Genomic DNA, 21,563 nt, shown 5'->3' on the forward strand with positions numbered 1-21,563 from the left:
TACTTTAAATTAATACAGTCATTTTTATCTGTAGAGCAACTATGACATTCCTTGAGTATACGACATCTGCTTGGTGGTGTTTTTTTTTCTCCCGGAATGTAGTTATTTAATTACCAGCATGTAATTAAATGATGCAAAGTATTCCAAGGTGCTCAGTTACAGAATCGAGTAACCCAATAACAATGCAAGTCTATTGATTGGCTATCAGAAAGCCATAATATATATATGTTAGATAAATGCACATATTAACACATATGTACAATAAATATATAGGTACATATGTATATACGTATACATAATGAATGTATATATGTATATGAGATACAAAAATCATATAGATTCATCTATTCATATATATATATATATATATATATATATATATACATATATATATTCTTATGTATACAAGAGAGAGAAAATTATATCTAGACTCTTTCTTCTCCCCTCACAGTTTAGATGCAGAGGAAGGGACGAGCTTTGCCTCATTGGAGTTAGGACCCAGAGTAATAAGAGGTATAAAAATGTCCACACTGAACCAAACCATCACTTAGCAATGTCTTTCTGCCTTGGTACCAACTGATATCTTGGGTGTATTTCCCCTCACAGTACTATTGTCACGATCCAGATAAGACCGGAGAACAAAGCTCTGCCGAAAGAATTCATGAGTGTGCATGACTCTCTAGTGAATAGTCACAGTTGCTGGTGTAAAACTTGTCCAAATGATAAATTAATCCATGCACAATGGAGAGTGAACTGAGTTGAATGGTAGGTAGTATATTTACTAAAAGATCTACCTTTGCTTCTGTGGGGGGTTTCTCCAGCTTGTGCTTTAGTGATGTGGGAGTGACTGGGCCTTGTTTGAATTCAGTTCATCTTCTTGTTAAGACTTTGGGTGTAGGTTATTCCACAGAAAAATCTCTCTCATATGTGTGGATCGTGTCATCCTGCAAAACCACAGATACAATAGCAGTCACCATGCTTATCTGACTGTGTAATGGAAGTAGATGGAGTTCAATGACAACGGACACTGGACAACACTTAATCTGTATTTTTAAAAATTTACGTACCTACTATTTATTTAAAGTTTTAGCTTTTTTTTTTAGTTCATTTATTTTTGAGAGAGAGAGAGAAAGAGTGCAAGTGAGGGAGGAGCAGAGAGAGGGAGACTGAGGATCCAAAGCAGACTCTGTGCTGCCAACATAGAGCCTGACGCAGGGCTCGAACTCACAAACCATGAGACCATGACCTGAACTGAAGTCAGATGCTTGACCGACTAAGCCACCCAGGTGCCCCAACACTTAATTTTTAAACACCAACTTCACACTATTTGTGCTTCCTGAACCATCAAGTAAAAGGGGAGGAGTCAAGTCACACATAATTGGATACCCTAACAGTCAAGAATCTTAGCAGACTCTCAAGGAATTGAGGATTTGGTCATTTGAAGCTTATTTAATTTTCAGAAGCTGTTTGAGGTGTAAGGTCAAGATCCTCATTTGAATAAATAAGTAAAAATAGATGAAGGAGAGACAAAACATTAGTGACACCATAAGCACAGAGTCTGGCGTTAGGTACTCCAAAGAAACATCATAAGATGAATGAGAACTAGCAGCCATTATAGATCAGCTTGATTACTCAACCGATTTTGTAGCTGAGTCAGGTGTATGGGTTAGTGCCACAGGAAAGGAGAAAGAATGATTCTGTGAGTCATGACTTCTAGCTGAAAGGGGAATCAACATATTCAATCTCTTCAGAAAGTTTTTTAAATTAACTTAAAATATAGTTTAGTATATGAGGATAAATTTGCACTTGCTATGTTCGTTAAAAAAATAAAATTAAGGGTCTATTAAAAGAAAATACTTTCTATGAGCATATATTATATCTTATGCCATCCAAAGCTGGCCACATGGAGCGCCTGGGTGGCTCAGTCAGTTAAGCAGGCTGACTGCAGCTCAGGTCATGATCTCATGGTTCGTGAGTTCGAGCCCGACGTCAGGCTCCAGGCTGTGGAGCCTGCTTCGGATTCTGTGTCTCCCTCTGTCTCTCTGGCCCTCCCCTGTTCTCTCTCTCTCTCTCAGAAAATGAATAAAACATTAAAAAAATTAAAAAAAAAGAAAAAAGAACTTGACAGAAAGAGGTACCTGGGTGGCTCAGTCAGTTAAGTGTCTGATTCTTGGTTTCAGCTCAGGTCATGATCTCACAGTTCATGAGACTGAGCCCTGCTTTGGGCTCCACGCTGACAGCATGGAGCCTGCTTGGGATTTTCTCTCTATCCCTCTCCCTCTGCCCCTCCCCTGCTCATGCACACGAACTCTTTCTCTCTCTCTCTCTCTCTCAAAATAAATGAAGAAACATTTTTTAAAAGAAATTGCCACAAAGATTTTGCCTAGAAATTAAGTCTTTTTTCAGTTGGTTTTGACAGTATACACAGTACCAGAGGCAATGTTCAAAACGGTCATGCTGTTTCTGTGATTTTTGTGATAATTTTGTTTCCCTAAAGGGATTACATTTTTGCCTGAAACTCCTACCTGGCCAACAGCTGTTCCTTTCGCAACCCCAGCAGAACAAAGAGTGGCCACCTCCTAGTGCACAGCGCCCCCTTACCTTACTGGGGGTACACTGCAATTCACCATGGGCATGAAATTGGTAATGAAACATTTACCTCTGTTCACACGTTGCAGGCTCCTTTCCTGTTCTCCCTTTCATCTGACGGGTCTGGAACATAGAAAACTTCTGCTAACCATCTGAAGACAGGGCATACCTTCTGTTGGCAGCGAATATATGGTTGCTCTTTATTGCTCCGATTTGTGGAGCAAATTGGATCTTTAGTTCAAGATCTTTCATCATTTCTGAGCACACCGTTCCTTTTTTCTATATGGGAGAAATGAGAGAATATTTCATGGCCATATGAATACACACATTTTTTAATTAAGAAGAGATGGCCTTGGGTTATATAAGCATGAGAAAAACTAGGGAATTTTTATGTGAGCCCTTTAACTGAATCCATAGGTAGGAAAGCCTGGAAAATGTCTGCTTATTTAAATATATTTTTCAGTCAGTTTATATTTTTTGGTTGATTGCCAGTACAGGTAGCCCCACTTTTGGCTTCATGTGCTTGATGTCCCTGCTAACTCACAGCGAATGTGAACAGATGTTAGTGTGGCTTTGGGTGAACGCAAGAAGCAAGAGCATTTAAAAATGAAACTGGGGAGGGGGCAGGGCACCTGGGTGACTCAGTCGGTTAAGTGTCTGACTTCTGCTGAGGTCATGACCTCACGGTTTGGGTTCGAGGCCCACGTAGGGCTCTGTGCTGACAGCTCGGAGCCTGGAGCCTGTTTCAGATTCTGTGTCTCCTTCTCTCTGCCGCTCTTCCACTCACGCTCTGTCTCTCTCTCAAAAATAAATAAACATATTAAAAAATAAATAAAAATGAATCTGGGCTTCCTCCAGGTGGTGTGGACAAGGAGCTAGCGGGACAGGTTGGGGTGGGGAGTTGTTCCCCAAGCTAGAGGGGCTGCATCCCAGGTCAGCTTCCCTTGGGATTCATGGAATCTTTCCTACAGCAAAGATGGCACAACAAAGAGTCCCAGGTTTTGGGCAGTGAGCATTTCCAGGCAATCCCTGTAAACTGCAGGCAATCATATCTGTGCTGTCTGGAGTCTAGGCTGTGTAGGTACCCCTCACTAACTATGTTGCTTGCTTGCAAGCTTGCCCTGTAAAGACGGAGGCAATCGACCAGGGAGACTGTCCTCAGGAATGCCAACCCACATAGAGTGTCTATATGCCCTGAATGCTTTATTGTGGAATAGTGTGGGTGAGGGCCTGTGACTTCTCTTCCCTTAAATACCCCTGCCTGGTGACAGGGGCCCGATCTTGCATGACAATTTGAAAAAGAAATGATGCAAATCAGCAATGTGGATGTGTATGAACACAAAATACTCAGGTCTGAAGTCTGTAGGTGCCTACTTTTTGTTCCTAAATTGCCTCCCTCCAGGTTACAAGCACAGTCTCTCCCTTGTAGTCACGTCAATTCCTTCTGAAAGCTGGAGTAATGAAAACAAGCTGTCAGGGTGGTCCAAATTCCCAACAATATGAAATGATGTTGGCTGGGTTACAGAATAAATGCATTACAAACACGAAGCAGAAGGGTGCTTCAGTGAGGATCTCATCTTGAATTCAGAGAAGGCTACATTTTCAATGGACAGGCTGATCTGAAGAGATGAGATGTAATGAACAAGAACTAATTTGCCAACTGAAGTCCCTTGTAAAAACCATAGTCAACATGGTCTCCTTCCCTTCCAGATATGTTCCGTGGCTGCATTTTTGCCTCTTGTAAAAATTCTCCTGCCCAAGAATGGCTTTCCTGTTTTTTTTTTTTCAAACTTTAACATCATTTAAAGTACAGACGAACTTAGGTTTTCAAATCCTTGATATTTACAAAACTCTTTGACGTATGTCATTACACACTGGCACTCATAATAATGTTGCAAAGAGGTTTTCGCATTCCGATGTTGTAGTGGAGGAGACAGAACCCCCTTTGCACTGCCTGTAGTATTAAAATCTTGAAAGAGAGTGATACTCTGACCCGTGGGGGTGGGGTGGCCTCAACTTAGAGGTACCCTTTTCAACCAAGAATCTTCCCTTGCCCCTTATTCACAGTGTACCACCAAGGCTTTCATTTGGTTTTATAAACTCTGAAATACAAAGATCAGTCACATGTTACTTCAAATCTTTGGGAAACAATGAGGATGGTCAAAATTCAAAAGATTCTGCTCATGGATGCATCCATTCATTTACTAATTTGTTCTTCAATTCATCCATGCATCCATGCATCCATCCATCATACTCCATACAATAAATATTGAGTGAGTGTCTACCACATGCTGGAGTTTTCAAAGGGATCATGGTAATGTACCTGTTCTCATCAAGATGAAGTCCTAACAGGGGAGAAAGAGGTCCTAAATAAAGACATGTCTCTTCTTACAGAGCTGGCTTCTATATATAATATAAAAATAATGAAATTACAATTATGATTATCAGGGGCCTAGGATACTATGAATATGTATGAAAGGAGGATGTAGTCTGGGATTAGAAAATGCCCAGGAAGAGAAAGAGGCAATTACAAGAGGAAATTGCTCGGGCAAAGTGTTTGAGGAAGGAAGAGGATTGACCAAAACAAACAACAGCAAACCATGTTCATGTATGTGTGTTTGTGTATGTATGTATACACACACACACACACACACACACACACACACATATATATATATATATATATATATATATATATATATATACATTTTTAAAAGGTCTTATTTTTAAGTAATATCCACACCCAACAATGGGGCTCGAACTCACAACCCTGAGATCAGGAGTTGTATGCTGCACTGACTGAGCCAGCCAGGCACCCCTGTTTGGAGCATACTGAGCCAAGTTATAAGGAGCTAAAACTTGAGAGGTGTACATCCTGCAGGGACTTTTAGGGCATGTTAAAGATTTTAGTCTTTACACTTATACCAATGGGCTACATATGAAGTGTTTAAAGCAGGAACTGATGTGTTCAGTCTCACTGCTTTTCATGTTCTCTTCTCAACTCTGTAGTTTTAATATTATAGAACTTTTTTTTTGAAAATGTAATACTGTCTCATAGTCAATTTTAAAATATTAAAAAAAATTATACAGTGAAAAAATCTCCCTTCCACTGTATTTGCCCACCTCCTGGTGACCTGTACTAGAGGCAACTGATTTTCCTATTTTCTTTGAATCCTTCCAGGGATGCCATTAGCGTGGACTGAATCTGATAATACTTTTTATTACAGAAAATATTAAACATCTTTAAAAGTAGTTATAACAGTATAATAAACCTCCATACACCCACCGTATAACTTTATCATAAAGTAACAAATCACAGGGAATCTTGTATGTCTAAAACTCCACCTACTTTGCCAGCAACGTATAAATTAATTTGAAACAAATCCAGACATCATATAATTTTATCTATAAATGTTTTAGAAAGCATCTCTGGAAGGACCTCTTTAAAATTTTTTTTTAATGTTTATTTTATTTTTGAGACAGAGAGAGACAGAGTGCAAGTGGGGGAGGGGCAGAGAGAGAGGGAGACACAGAATCTGAAGCAGGCTCCTGGCTCCAAGCCATCAGCACAGAGCCCAACGTGGGGCTTGAACTGATGAACCGTGAGCTCATGACCTGAGCTGGAGTTGGACGCTCAACCGACTGAGCCACCCAGGCGCCCCTGACAGGACCTCTTTTTAAAATGTGTCAACCCTATAATCACACTCCTGAAAAATAACAAATTATTTCTATAAAATTCCCAGCACCTTAGCCTAAGTTTCCCCAAATCAGCAAACACCAAGAGAAACATTTGGATGCCACTATGAACTACTTTGGGAGGTGATACCAGGAAGCACCTTCCAAGTGGAAGGAAGTGGCCAAGTCGAGGGAATGAAAGTGAATAAAGAGTGTGCTATGGGAGAGGTGCTATTGGGTGGATCCAATCCTGTTGGAGATCCTTGAGACATTGTGTGGAGCGCCTGTCAGAATTGTCCCACAGAAGGTCAAGAAGACTGGGCATTTATCCTCTGTCTCATATCACTGGTTGAGAGTTATGTCCTGGGACTGAAAATGTTTCCAGGGCCAGAAAAATGTCCTCAGAGAGATGCAGCAAGAGTCTGGCAGGCCTGAGAACTATTGCTTCTGGAATAGTCTGAGGGAATGCTCCTGAAGTGCAGTCAGCATCAGATACATCACTCACTTGTCACAAATTCCACTCTTTGTTTATGAACTGGGATCCAGACAAGGTCCATGCATTGTGATTAACATGTTCCTTAAGTGTCTTCTCCATCTCGCTTTTTTTCTTACATTTTTTTTTTTGTTCTTGTTAAACTAGAATCCAGTCCTTTTTCCTGTAGAATTTGTTATGGACTGTGTTGCGGAGTTTATATTCATAATGCTAACATGCTCTGTTTTCTGTATTTCATTTACATTGGTAATCATCATACTCAAGATATATATTTTTTTTCTAGAGTGCTTCCCAGGTGGTGGTGTGTTCTTCCCATAGGAGGTACCTAATTTCTAGTTTTCTCTGTTGTTATGATAGTAGTAGCAATTGAAAATCACTAATTAGTTGAATTAATTCATTTGAGGTTATGGAAGGGTAATATTCCACCATTCCTTCTTCAATCATTACTGTGAATACTTCTATATACAGAAATCTAACTTCATCAACTCTTTGGTTGCCCTAAGGTATAGTTCTTAAAGGTTAAATGCTTGGTTATTTTCTTCCATTTATGAGTTTTCAAAATAGTGAGTCTTAATATTTTCCAAAGGTGATGACTGACTTTTTAGGTACCGTTATGAACTCATAGATTTAAACAGTTTAGTATTTTTCAAGCTACTATGGTCATTACCTTTATTGATGTTCAAATTGTCTCATCTCTGACCAGCAAGAGACTGTTTAAGCTGGCTCCCAAGTTCTTTTAACACAGTTTAGTTGTGTCAGATTCCTTGCTTTCTGGTGTAGAAATGCTCCCCTTGTTTCTTACATACTCCTACCACTTTCCCAGGTACCCTCTCCTTGATTATTTTTTTCTTTCCTAGAGGAAAGAGAGCTCAGTGCAAGTTGGGGAGGGGCAGAGAAAGAGGAAAAGAGAGAATCTCAAGCAGGCTTCACACTCAGTGAGGAGCTTGATTTCATGACTGTGAGATCATAACCTGAGCTGAAATTAAGAGCAGGACACTTAACCAACTGAGTCACCCAGGCTCCCTTCCTTGATTATTCTGAAAAGTATCCAAGGCATATTTTTCTTCCTGGTAACAGCTATGTCTTCAAAGACTCCTGGTTCTTTTCAGTTGGTGATGGCATGTCAAGACCACAACTGGGCACTAGGGGTATTATTCATTGTTTTTAGGCTTTTCTAAGGACAGAATTGGAAAATATACCTTTAAAAGAACCAAAATGCATTGTGAATTTATACTGACATTTCCAACTAAAAATCAAGACTATAGGTGGGCACCTGGGTGGCTCAGTCAGTTAATTGTACGACTTCAGTTCAGATCATGATCTCACGGTTCATGGGTTCAAGCCCCACATATGCTCCCTGCTGTTAGCTCAGAGCCTGCTTCAGATCCTCTGTCCTCTCTCTCTGCCCCTCCCACTCTCATGCTCTCTCTCCTTCTCTCTCTCTCTCTCAAAAATAAACATTAAAAATGTTTTTAAAAATCAAGACTAGAGATTTTACTTATTATCAATGATCTCGTATCAGTATTTCACTTTCCCATGCCCCAAATCTCAGTTTTCAATAACACCAATGTAATTACTCATTTGCTTTATTTCACATTATACATACAGTGGTCTCATAACAATAATCCAACATTACCACCAACGATATGATTACTGACAGCAGCTACATATTTCATTTTACAATGTTTCCCCCCTTGGGATTGATCCCACTATGGACATGCAGCCAAATTATGGTGTTTTAGAGTCCTTTGAAATATTTCCTGTCTGACTGCCTATGCCAAAAATTGAATTACACAGCTATTATTTATTTCATTTTATTTTTTGTTTCTTGGAAAATTTTTAAAGTTTAATTTTGTTTTATAATTATATAGTGCATATACATGACTTCAAATTCTAATTTATAAAACAAGGTGCATTCAAAGAAGTTCAGCTTGAATCATTGTTCCCTTTACCTTATTCTCACCCACGCACTATAGGTGCCCTTAACAATATAAGCAAACATACAAATTATGTGTGTATGTACACACACATATATATATGTGTATGCACACATTTGCATTCTCTTCCCCCCTTAGATGAATGATGGCAAGCTGTACACAGTTTCCTATGTTTCTGAGAATGCTGTTTTAATTGGAATTGAGATAGTACTTAAGAAGACAGCCTGTCATGCCAGAAGCTGCTGTGTGATGAGAGCGGGGAATGTGTGGATGTGGGTATTTGTTAAAGCTGAAGTTCTTTACACAGTATAGTGAATATTTCTATTGTTTTATGGCTTTTCCTAATGAAATTCTTAATTGCCATTTACGTGATCTTCTTTATTTGTGCCTGGTTTTGCCAGATAAAAAATGCTCCGACTTGTCTGAGTCGAAGATTACTCTTTTGAATTCTGATAGAGTTTCATGCAGGTTTTTATAAAAACGGGTCACAGAATTCCCGTTTGTACACATGTCCCTTAGGCCGCATGCATCCGTGGTGCAGGAAGATGTTGGCTTTCCAATGTATTAGCAATTTAGAAACACTGTTTGCTCTTTTGTGATTTTCAATTTAATGTACTACTTTTGCATTTAACAGAGCCAGTAATAAGCGAAACTGGACTAGTCAATTTCGCTATGGATTACTCTTCAATTGAAGTCTGTTTTCCTTTGCTGGCCCTCTGGAATTAGCATAATGAAGTAAACTCTGGCACCGAGAGGAAAATAAAGGCCATTTTCCAGGTTATACGTTCTTTTTCTTTGTTTTTAAAATGCATTTTCTTTCAATTGAGTCAGGAACATTAGTCATCCCTTATTACTTCAGACAAAATAAATTTCAGATTCTTTTTTCTTCACACCAAGTCTGGAAGATGGTGCTGGCATTAACCAGAGGGGAAGCGAGTCCCTATCAATGAACTTGTTGCTTCGATAACAAACATTTTCAGAACTGGTGGGCGTGTGGGTGGGGAAGATCTAAGAAGAGGCCTGGGGGTGGGTGTTTAAGGAGCTTATGTGAGTGGACACTCTGTGGTGTGGAACTTGATGGCTGGATTGCAGTGCATGACTCGGTGCCCTTGAATGGGAGCGTGGACATTTTGTGAAGCCTTGTGTAAATGCACACCTAATCACACACACGAACCTTTTGTAAATAACAGAGTCAAAAAGTAATATTCTTAGTAAAATCTCATTTCAAAAATCAAAATCTTCCCACCTAATATTTGAATAAAATTGAAACTATCGAAAATTGCAACGTAAGAAACAAATACATTAGGAGATTAAAACCAGTTACCAAGGGGCACCTAGGTGGCTCAGTCCGTGGAGGTCCTGACTCTTGATTTCGGCTCAGGTCACGATCTCAGGGTTATGGGATCAATCCCCGCATTGGGCTCTGCACTGAGCATGGAGCCTGCTTGGGATTCTCTCTCCTCCTGCCCCTCCCCGCCAGCTCATGCTCTCTCTCTCTCTCTCAAATAAAATTAAAAAAAATTATTTACTAAAAAAAAGAGTCATTTCTCTTTAAATAGCAAGCTTCCCTAATATTCTGACTTCACCAACATTTGACTTAGCGACAGCATTGTACGAAACTGTTAAGTAAAAGTAGGTATATCAATGATGATAATTTTTATAGCTTTGTCCACGTGAGATCATTGGTGACCTTGGGAAGTCAACGGCAAATGTTTATGTGGTAAGTAGAAGATGGTGAGGAAGTGGCGAAAGCTGATATAATTTACTTATGCTTTTATTACAATAATATTTATTATTACTTCTAAGAAGTTGGAGTGTACATGAAAAGGAAGTAGGATGATAGTGTGAAGGTACAACAAAAGCAAAGGACAGTTTTTTGATGAAATGTTTGCCTTTGGAAGGTAATTTATCTTATTTTGAAATATTCAATTTTTAAGTTTTATATTTTTATTTTGAATAATAAATATATATTTTTACAGGTAATATATTCATTCTGGTAAAAGGAAAAACCAAACCAAGAGAAGAGTGTAATGTTAAGATGATTCCCCATTTACTCTGGTTTTTGCCTGTTGGCCTCTAACAGGCAACAGTGTGTATCATTTTCTTGAATCTCTGTCCTGATTTGTCTTCATGCAAATATAAGGAAATATGAATATCTGTCATCCATTGTGTTCACTGCTGTCAGTGGGCTTTTAGTGACCTAGTAGTGAGGTGTGGGAGAAGGGGGAACGTTCAATAATGTTGTGGTCAAAGCTCAGTCTTTCAGGGAGTCCTGTGCCTTGGACTGTGGCCCTCAGAAGTGTTTCTCAGCTTTTTTTTTCTCGCCCCTGGAGTAGTGGAGGGTGGCTGGAGTTGCCTCAAGTTGGGTATTTCCCTTCCCCAAGTTTGGTTAGTCTTTGGTTAACTCTTTTTTCCTGAGGGTATGCTCTACTATGTTTAATATTTACTTTAAAAAAATTGTACACCTTCTGATATTTAAAAAGTTTGCATTTTTCAGGAGATTATCACTATCATCATACCTACTATTTATTATTTTCCTTTTTATGAGCATTGGAAAATCAACTGATATTTTCATGCATTCTTCATCCACCTTCCTCTCCCTTTTTTACCTTCTCCTCCCTCAAAGTTACCTAATAGTGATTTCCCTTCATGTTTACCATTGTATTTGTAATTTTCCTTACATTTCTTTTTTGAAAAAAATATTTACTTATTATATATATATATATATATATACATACATATGTGTATGTATATACACATGTATACATATGTATATACATGTGTATGTATAATACACATTATTATATATATATATATACATACATATATATATATACATACATATATATATATATATACATACATATATATATATATATTTAATGTTTATTTTTAAGAGAGAGAGAGAGTGTGTGAGCATGCACAAGCAGTAGAGGGGCAAAGAAAGAGAGAAAGGGAGACAGAGAATCCCAAGCAGGCTCTATGCTGACAGCAGAGAGCCCCATGGCAGGGCTTGAACCCATGAACCATAAGATCATGACCTGAGCTGAAGTTGGATGTTTAATAGACTGAGCCACCCAGGCACTTCCAAAGTTTATTTATTTATTTTGAGAGAGCTGGGGTGGAGGGCGGGGGGACAGAGGAGCAGACACAGAGAGGGAGAGAGAGAGAATCCTAAGCAGGCTCTGCCCTATCAGCATGGAAACTGATGTGAGGCTTGAACCCACAAACTGTGAGATCATGACCAAAATGATTTTGAGCCAAAATCAAGAGTGGGACACTTAACTGAGTCCCCCGGGCACCCCTGTGCTTATATTTCTGTTATTCGGTTTGCCAGCTTTCAATGCTACCTCTTGCCCCTCAACTACTCACAAGCAGGCATCAGCAAGTTCATTTCACCTGTACCCTCTGATTTGTGAGCCTCTGAAGCTCTATGACCATTGGAGACTCTATTTTGAGGGACTAAAACTTTATTCTGCCATCTGAAACAGACACTACACTGAACTACTGAGCTGGGTAAAGGCATAGACTGAACACAGACTATTAACACCTGCATTCTTGATAAAAATTGGATTCTCCAAAGCATATTTTCCTAGTGACTGTCATAACGTACTCAGAAAACCAATAAATTATAAAATGTAATTTTATCTTCCAATCATAAGTTTTGGGGAAAAAACTTGTGTACATTTCCTGATTCTTCTACCATTTGCTAATAAAGGCTTTTATGTCAAGGGAACATACTTTGGGATTCTACTTGAATCTGTGCTCTAAAACCCCACATACATGCCTCTCTTCTGTTTCAGTGCTTCCTCTTTCCTAGGTCTGTACTCTTCTATTCTTCTTTTCACAAGCTGTTTCCTCTCTATGTTACCAAGCCATCTTGTATTTCCATATGATACTCTTACCCTTATCCCCACACTTGTTTCAATTGTAGTTGTAGCAAAGCATTCATAGTGCACTACCAGTCTGTTGCTAAACTTTCCGCAGCCATTTCTCTGCTGAGTAAAAGTCCTAAACTGTTTCTTCAAGTAGAGCTTATGGAAAAAGTATTCTCGGAATTCTTCCATTTTAAACTGTCTGTAGTTGTTATATACAGCTCTTTATATCTTATATCCTTAAAAGATAGCTTGGCTAGATATAAAATTGACTCATAATCTATCTGCCTTTAGTATTTTTTTAGATGTGACTTCACCACCTTCTGTCTTCTGGAGTTGGATATTTCGGCAGAGAGAGAAGTCTGATGTTAGCTTGAGTCTACAGAGGTTTTTATTCTTAGGACTTTTTGGGGGGGATCTCCTCTCTGGAGGATTCTTTCATTGTTTTTGACATTCAGTAACTTTACTAGTAGTCATCATAGAGTTGACTATTCTCGTCCGTTTTTTTTCTGGAACAAAATGTAGGCTGTGTTTCTCTATTTTCAGAAAAGTTTATTGGGCTACATTTTAAAACATTTGTTTTGTTCCATTGTTTCTGTTGTTGGATGTTAAGGATTCCAAATATGAATATGTTGCCTGCCCTTTGCCTTTCTCCTCCACACTCCTTAGAGTTAAAAGAGTGCATCCATTTTATTTCTTTTCTTTTATCATTTCTACTGTCCCCTCGGGGCTGCTGATGGCCACAGTAACTGTTCTCCTTGTGCTCTTTCCAATAATCCTCATTTGTGTAATCCTTTTGTCTTCCTTCTCTTCTTTCCCTGAGTGTCATAGGCTCTTGTTTCACTGGTCTCTATTGTGTGGCCATTTCCCGCATGCTCTCATTTTCCTGCTTTGTGGTCTTCCTTCTTGCTGTGGTTGCTTCATAACTCATTTTAATGGTGGGATCTTTGGCTAAATCTTCAGCTACAACTTGATAATATTTTTCTTGTGACCATTCTCCTGTTGGAAAGTTTTACTGCTCCTTTACACATTTTTAATGGTATTTTTGAATGGATTCTGTGCCACTGTTCTTTTATGATTCAAGGTGAACTGGGTTAGAGTTTTCCAGAGCAGCCATTTGTAGGAAGTTTCCATGGTAGGTGGGGCTAGGGGAGCGCGGGGCAAGTAAAAGGCCTTACAACTCAAGGGGCTGTCTTTTACTCCAATATGACACTTCTGTGTGCTTCTCTATATGACTTCTGAAGAGACATCCACCCTTTTCTGAAATTAATTTCATACAGGATAGTGTCTTCTGTCTGCTCTGGGTTCCCAAGTGGCTGTGTTCATGGGATCTATTACAGGGATATTTCACTAAATGCTTTCTCACATCAGCCCCTGCTTGTTCCAGCCTCTGTTGTCAGTTTTGTTTCCATCTCTGTTCACCGAGGCTTCTGGATAACCCCGGCTCTGTTCTCAGCATTCCTATGCAGCGTTTGGACCTTCAGATATGACCTTTATCTTTGGAACTTATTTTTGCCAGTGCTTTCTGGGGACTCCTGCATTGAGATCCTTTTCTTTCGTTGATGGTATACCGCTGCCCTTGACTCCAAGTACTTTGCCAGCTCCCTGACAACTCTGCCCCTGCCTCAGCAGCCTTCTGTCTTCTTATTGCACTGTAAGTGGAGTGAGCATATCTTTTTGTGTGCACTTATTTTTTCCATTATTTCTTTCTATGACTTCCTAGAGGAAAAAGGTTGGGGGGGGGGGTGGATTCTGATTTAAATTCTTGCCATTACATGCCAGGGCACTTTTTATTTGTTAGCTTCTAGTTATTTTTATACATGAGGAGACTTGAGCACAGTGGAGGAAAAAAAAAAAAAAGGAAAAAAGCCAACAGAAAGCCAGAAAGTAAAACTGTTACGAAAAAGAAATAGAAATTCTCAAGAGGCGCAAAAGACTATAGTGTCGGTAACACACACACAGATGTTCTGCTCTCCATGACAGGAGGGAAGACAGTGTAGGGCAACATTCAGGGGAACCTTGAAGTGATGGGAAGCAATGGTCAGGTGAAGCAGAAATGTGATTAGGAATTAAAGCTGGATGAGCTAGAATTTCTCAACGAGGTAAAGAGGAAAAAAGGTCAGCTCTTGAGAGTTGGGGATATGGAGATGATCCTGGGTATCCAAAGGCTATGAAAAGGATGTAGAGTCACCTGCTGTGGGCTATTAAAGGAGTTAAGAAATGATAAATAAAAGTTTCTTCTGGGTGGTCCAGGCAGTCTAACTGTGCTGGGACAAGGAATTAGGAGATGACAGAGAATACGTTTCCATGACTTTTCTCCTCACGTTCAGCAGCTGAGACTTAAAAGATCAGGAGAACACAGGATGGAAGGCTCAGAGTTGGGAATTGGTACAGGAATGGCAGACCGTCGTGGGGCGATGGGAGATTCTACACCGCTCCAGAAGGCTGTGCTGATGCGGTAACCACAAGGTCTGTGCTTGGTAAGTACCCCAACTTCTACCAGAGGCTCTCTCCTTCATACAACAGGTCACCACAGCTCCGTTCAGCCAGACTTGCACCATGATATGCAAGAAGGTTTGGTAGCAGATAAAGGCAAATTAACTTCTCTGCCTATTTTTCATACTTATGAGCATCCATATAAATATTATCTAAAGTCTAAAATTCTGCATGAACAATAACATTCATTCTATTACTTAGTTAAGTGCTCTGATTTATCTCAATATGAAAATCATTTCAGGTATATAAAAACCAGTTAAAACATGCTGCATCAAAATAATCACTTTATTGCAACAGCATATTATAGCCCTTTCTATTTTACCTTGAATAAAGCCAAAATTTTCTTGGGAGAGTGAATTTTTGGTATGCATCGAATTTAGGTTGTGTTGTGTGTGTGTACATGCGTGTGTGTTTAAATCAGAAAATTCTAAGTAGTCTGTGCTTATTCACGGAAGCACACAAGCTTTCATTCCCTGGTATGTATCTCATGTAAACTGTGATGAAATCCTTACCTTTGAAGTCCTGAAATATCCCAAATCAGACGGCACAGAATAAAGCCAATTTACGCATCACTCATAAACCAACTCTGAGAGTGAATAAGCAAAATATTCTAAAATGAAAGGGAACAGACATTCAGAATTTGACTAAGTTCTATGGAGACACTTCATGGCAAAGCAGAAACATAAGGAGGTGTTGTATTTTCAGTAGAGTAGGTACAAAAATGGGATTCTGGTCACAAGTACATAATCAAATTCAAGCTCTCGAATCATCGGATTCGGTTATTTAAAGAAGTGGCATAAATCCTTATAATACTTCACTTGTTCTGTAACTGAGAGAAATTATCCCTACTTGATATTCTCTTGACTTAATTGTGTCATGATCCAGGTTCAGCGGAAGAAGCTAGTCATTAACTACTTGCTTGCTTCTAATTTTAAATAACTCTGATATACGTAGAACAAGAGTCCGACTCCTTCTTCACCAGAAGGAGTGTCACCTTTATGACAAATTTTCTTAACACAAAGGTCTGTATCTTCTCATATTGCCTAATTAGCTCATAGAAAAGTTTTCAGAAAACATCTGCCTCTGGTTCTTAAGGGGAACCTTTAAGGCAGCCTTACAATAGCAGCTTGACAAGCAGTAGACATAGAAGCATAGAAACAAGAAGACGTATGCTGACTCCTGGCTGCCATGATTGCTTGTTTGTTGTTGCTGTTTTGTTTTAAAATCAGGATAGAGGGGTGCCTGAGTGGCTCAGTGGGTTAAGCGTCCGACTTCGGCTCAGGTCATGATCTCGCGGTTGGTGAATTCAAGCCCCGCGTCGGGCTCTGTGCTGACAGCTCAGAACCTGGAGCCTGTTTCAGATTCTGTGTCTCCCTCTCTCTCTCTGACCCTCCCCTGTTCATGCTCTGTCTCTCTCTGTCTCAAAAATAAATAAACGTTAAAAAAAAAAATAAAATCAGGCTAGAAAGTTAGTTTTTTTCATGTTTATTTATTTATTTTTAAGAGAGAGAGCAAGAGAGAGAGCGTGTGCACAAGCAGGGGGTGCAGAGAGAGGTGGAAAGAGAGAGAGAGAAGGAGAGAGAATCCCAAGCAGACTCCACACCGCCAGCACAGAGCCCGATGTGGGGCTTGGAGTCATGAACGCTGAGATCATGACCTGATCAAAACCAATAGTCGGACTGACTGAACCACCCACCCAAGGACTTGCACCAGGCTGGAAAGTTCTTTTTTTAATTTTTTTTTTTAACATTTTTATTTATTTTTGAGACAGAGAGAGACAGAGCATGAATGGGGGAGGGGCAGAGAGAGAAGGAGACACAGAATCAGAAGCAGGCTCCAGGCTCTGAGCCATCAGCCCAGAGCCCGACGCGAGGCTCGAACTCACGGACCGTGAGATCGTGACCTGAGCTGAAGTCGGACGCTCAACCGACTGAGCCACCCAGGCACCCCCAGGTTGGAAAGTTCTTAAAGAGGGTTAAGGATGCTGATTAACACATTAGAGCACATACCTTTTCCTCATCCCTTAAAAGTTAGTATTTCTACAAGTTCTTATTGTGAATTGTCTAGAGTTTTAAAAGTGAGGAGGGAGACATGGCAATAGTGGCAGGATTAAAAAGAAATCAGTAATATCTTATACTTGCTTAAGAAAACAAAAGAAATCACACCAACAGGGTAATTTCTGCATCTCAGAGAGGCAATTTAGCAGCTTGACTGTATGGAAAATTGTGGGTTTAGGGGAAAATATTTCATATTCAAACATTGCAGGGAAGTTACCCAAGGTGGTCTTTAAAACATCTTATACATTGTTTTGCACAGTATTGCATAGTTTAAAATAGGGGTTGTTAAGTATAAAAAACTACAGAGCCTCTAGAGGAGAGAACAGAATGGAGAGATTAGACTTAACACAGAGCATGTGGACAAAGAAATAATCTGGGAGTTCAGAAAATAATTTTTCGTGTATCCACTTTATTTCCTTTCTACCAGTTGCAATCGCTTTTGCACACTGATGGGACATCATAAATATCTGTTCAATAAATGAATGCCTTATGCCACAATTAATCCCAATTGCTAGCACTGCTGAGATGTAGGGGAAGGAAATAAAGTAAAGGAAGAAGAAAGGTGTGACAAGAAGGATGTTAGATCGGAGTACCATCTGAACGCTAGTGGTTACAAGTAACAATGGGAGTTTGGACCCATCTAGGTTTACTATCTCTTGTTGTCTGTCACTTGGAAAGCCATTAAACTCTCTTAATTTAATTTTTGCATCTACATAATAATGATACTTCCTCAGCATCGACTTACGGAGCTGTTATGAGATTGAATGTTACAAGCCATATTAAGTACTTAGCATATTACCGACATATAGTAAGGACAAATAAATGTTAGTTCATCATTATGTTATTAATAAAACATTATGTAATCTCGCTTGTTTTTTCTGCTTGTATTGCCTGTGGTTTAGGTGTCACATACAAAAAAATCATTGCTAAGACCATTGTCTATTTTTTTCTAGGAGTTTTGTGGTTTCAGGTCTTACGTTTAAGTGCTTAGTCTGTTTCAAGTTAATTTTTGTGAATGGTACAAGATAGGAATCTAGTTTCATTCTTTTGCATACAAATACCAAATTTTTCCAGCATTGTTTATTGAAGAGACTGTCTTTTCTCCATTGAGAATTTCTCCATTGAGTATTCTTAGCTTCCTTGTCAAATATCTGTTTACTATATATGTGTGAGTTTATAGTTAACAATACTGTATTGTATATTTGAAATTTGCAAAGATAGTAGAAAGCTCTCATCACAAGAAAAAAATTATAACTATGTGAGGTGACGTATGTTAACCAAACTAATTGTGGTGCTCATTTCATAATATACACATGTAACCTTAAACTTATACAATGTCATGTGTCCATTATATGTCAATAAAACTGGAAGACAAACAAAAAACACATTATGGTGCTATAAGCAGTCTGGCATGGAGGGGATCATCTCAAATCCTGTTATTTCAAGATCAGTTAAGCCCTGGAATATCTTTCAATTTGTACCTCAGACAAGAAATATTAATTTAGCAAAATAAATAATAAAAAATTACTAAGAGCATTTATATGTTCTATATTTAGAAAAAAAAAAACGTTTGGGGCACCTGGGTGGCTCAGTCGGTTGAGTGTCCAGCGTCAGCTCAGGTCATGATCTCATGGTTCGTGGGTTTGAGCCCTGCATCGGGCTCTGTGCTGACAGCTCAGAGCCTGGAACTTGCTTCAGATTCTGTGTCTCCCTCTCTCGGCCCCTCCCCTGCTCGCGCTGTCTCTCTCTCAAAAATAAATAAATGTAAAAAACATTTTTTAATAAAAAACCATAAAAATAAAAAGTTTAAGAAATCAGAGGCAATTGTGCCTTTCCCCTTCCACCCCCCGCTGCCCCCCGTCCCCCCACGCACACATACACCATAAAACAACCCTGGGAAGAGGAGGTGGCTTATGACCATTTCTGGGGATTTGGAAGTGGCTCATTGTACTTACAAAAAGGATCTCCTGGGGCTGCCTGGATGGCTCAGTCAGTTAAGAGTCCAACTTCAGCTCTGGTCATGCATGATCTTGTGGTCTGTGAGTTTGAGCCCTGTCTTGGGCTCTATGCTGACAGCTCAGAGCCTGGAACCTGCTTCAGATTCTGTGTGTCTCTCTCCTTCTCTCTCTCTGCCTCTCCCCTGCTCATGCTCTGTCTTTCTCTCTCTCTCTCTCTTTCTCTCAAAAATAAATAAACTTAAAAAACAAAACAAAACAAAACAACAAAGAGGATCTCCGGAAGTGTTACTGACTGCTGAGACTGGTAAGTGAACTTCCTTTCTCACCTGAAGACTAGTTAGGTGGGTGAAGGTGGAAACGTAGTTGAATGAAAGACTTGGGTCCAGCTGCTTCTACCCACGGCTTCTGAATCTTCTTGTTCTTATTATGATCAAAAGTTACATTAAAGTCCCATGAGCATAAACTCTCAACCACCAGCCTGTGAAAGCCGGTCAATCCAGTGGGAATAGAAATGGAAGACTTCACTCACCCCATCAGTCCCAGATATTGAAACTCCTATGGTATATCAATGTTGACATATGATTAGCAGCATGTGAAGAGTTCTGTCCCAAGGAAACCACATGCTGACTGAACGTAAGAAAACCACTCTGGCAGATCCAGAGAATACCACTAACCTAGCATGGCTTTTCTTCCCCTCCCCCACCTTTTTTTCTTTTTGATAAGAAATCAACTATTTAAGCTTGCAAAAATTACCCAAGAATATCTCTCAGAAATTGAGCAGCATAAAAAATGTACAGCCTTTGATATGCTGGTACAACAAGAAACCCAAATGTTTCTTACTACTTACTTCTACATGCGGAATGGTGCATGCTATGGACAGAATGTTTATTTCCCCTAAAATTCACATGTTGAAGCCCCAACCTCTGTGTGGCCATATTTGGGGATAAGGCTTATAAGGATGTAATAAAGGTTAAATGAGATAGTAAGGGAGGGACCCTAACCAAATAAGGTTTCTAAGTAGAGGAAGAGACACCAGAGTTCTCTCCCTCTGTCACGTGTGGACACAGGGAGAAGGGAGCCTTCTGCAAACCAGGAAGAGAGATCTCATGAGGAACCAAATCAGCCAGCACTTGATCTTGGGCTTCCCAGACTCCAGAACTGTGGCAAATTAATTTTTATTGTTTAAGCTGTGCAGCCTGTGGTATTTTGTTATGACAGCTTGAGCTGGCTAATACAGTACAAGATAAACACATGGGCATTAAGTCAGGCCTGCATTCAGATTTTGAATTTCTGATGTATAAGATCTGTGTGTGATCTTGAAAAAGTATATAATCCTTCCCTGTTTCTTCATCTATAAAGTAGAGATCATAATCTCTTCTTTATAGGATGCTATGCAGATTAGATGAGCTAATGCTTGTAAAACACTTGGCCTGGATAGACATTCATTCATTTATTTTTCCATTGAAAACCACCTCTCACATATCCATTCTGGCAGCTATGATGGAGAGATGGATAAAAAAGACACAGTTCATATGCTCAAGCAGCTCATCCATTGTCAGGGAGAAATGTTCGTTCTTTCCATTATTCCTAGAGGAGTTTTATGAATGGGCTTTAGGTGACATCTGGACTATTAAAATTTGTATGCAACATTTTACACACATGAGAACTTTTCTAAAGAAGATACTGAAAGGGCGCCTGGGTGGCTCAATCAGTTAAGCGTCTGACTTCAGCTCAGGTCATCATGATCTTGCGGTTTGTGAGTTTGAGCCCGGCATTGGGTTCTGTGCTGATAGCTTGGAGCCTGGAGCCTGCTGCAGATTCTGTGTCTCCTTCGCTCTCTCTGCCCCTCCCCCACTCATGCTGTCTCTCTCTTTCAAAAATAAACAAACATTAAAAAAAAAAGAAGATACCTGAGTTTTTATTAGAGTCTCAAAATAGAAAAAGAAAATGTGGTATATGCATACAGTAGAATATTATTCAGCCTTAAAAAAGAAAGGAATCCTGCCACATGCAATAATACAGATGAACCTTGAGGACGTTATGCAAAGTGAAGTAGACCAGGGAGGTATAAATACTGCCTTGAGTCCCGTTACGTGAGGTATCTAAAGTAGTCAAACTCCTAGAAACAGACGATAGAATGATGGTTGCTAAGGGGTTGAGGGAGGGAGAAATGGGGAGCTGCCGTTCTTTGTGCATAATGTTTCAGTTATGCAAGATGAAAAAGTTCTAGAGATCTGCTGTATAGCATTTTGTTTATAGTTAAGTACCCTTCTGTACACTTCATAATTTGTTAAGAGGATAGGCTGCTTGTTATACTTTCTATCACAGTTAAAAACTGAGTGTGATCCCCAAAGAGGTTAAGGAAGGAACTTCTACACTATTAACGTGGATTATAATGCTACTTCCCTCAGAGAATGAAGCTGGTGATCATTCAAAACACTGATGTAAAACTTATGTAACCTTGCCTTTGTGTCCTAAATATC

The 21,563-nt window shown here is 39.5% G+C and overlaps 1 long non-coding RNA gene across 1 annotated transcript; it reads right to left on the reverse strand.

Moving 5' to 3' along the window:
• Positions 1 to 358: 358 nt before the first annotated feature.
• On the reverse strand, positions 359 to 16,764 carry LOC128314397 (uncharacterized). Its single transcript, XR_008295994.1, has 4 exons — positions 15,578 to 16,764; positions 4,577 to 4,691; positions 2,660 to 2,868; positions 359 to 944 (listed from the first exon to the last, which is right to left on the reverse strand). It is a non-coding gene; the product is annotated as an uncharacterized LOC128314397 (long non-coding RNA).
• Between the last annotated feature and the right edge of the window lie 4,799 nt (positions 16,765 to 21,563).

The sequence above is a fragment of the Acinonyx jubatus genome, chromosome B1 (genome assembly GCF_027475565.1).
Source record: "Acinonyx jubatus isolate Ajub_Pintada_27869175 chromosome B1, VMU_Ajub_asm_v1.0, whole genome shotgun sequence".
Lineage (NCBI taxonomy): Eukaryota > Metazoa > Chordata > Mammalia > Carnivora > Felidae > Acinonyx > Acinonyx jubatus.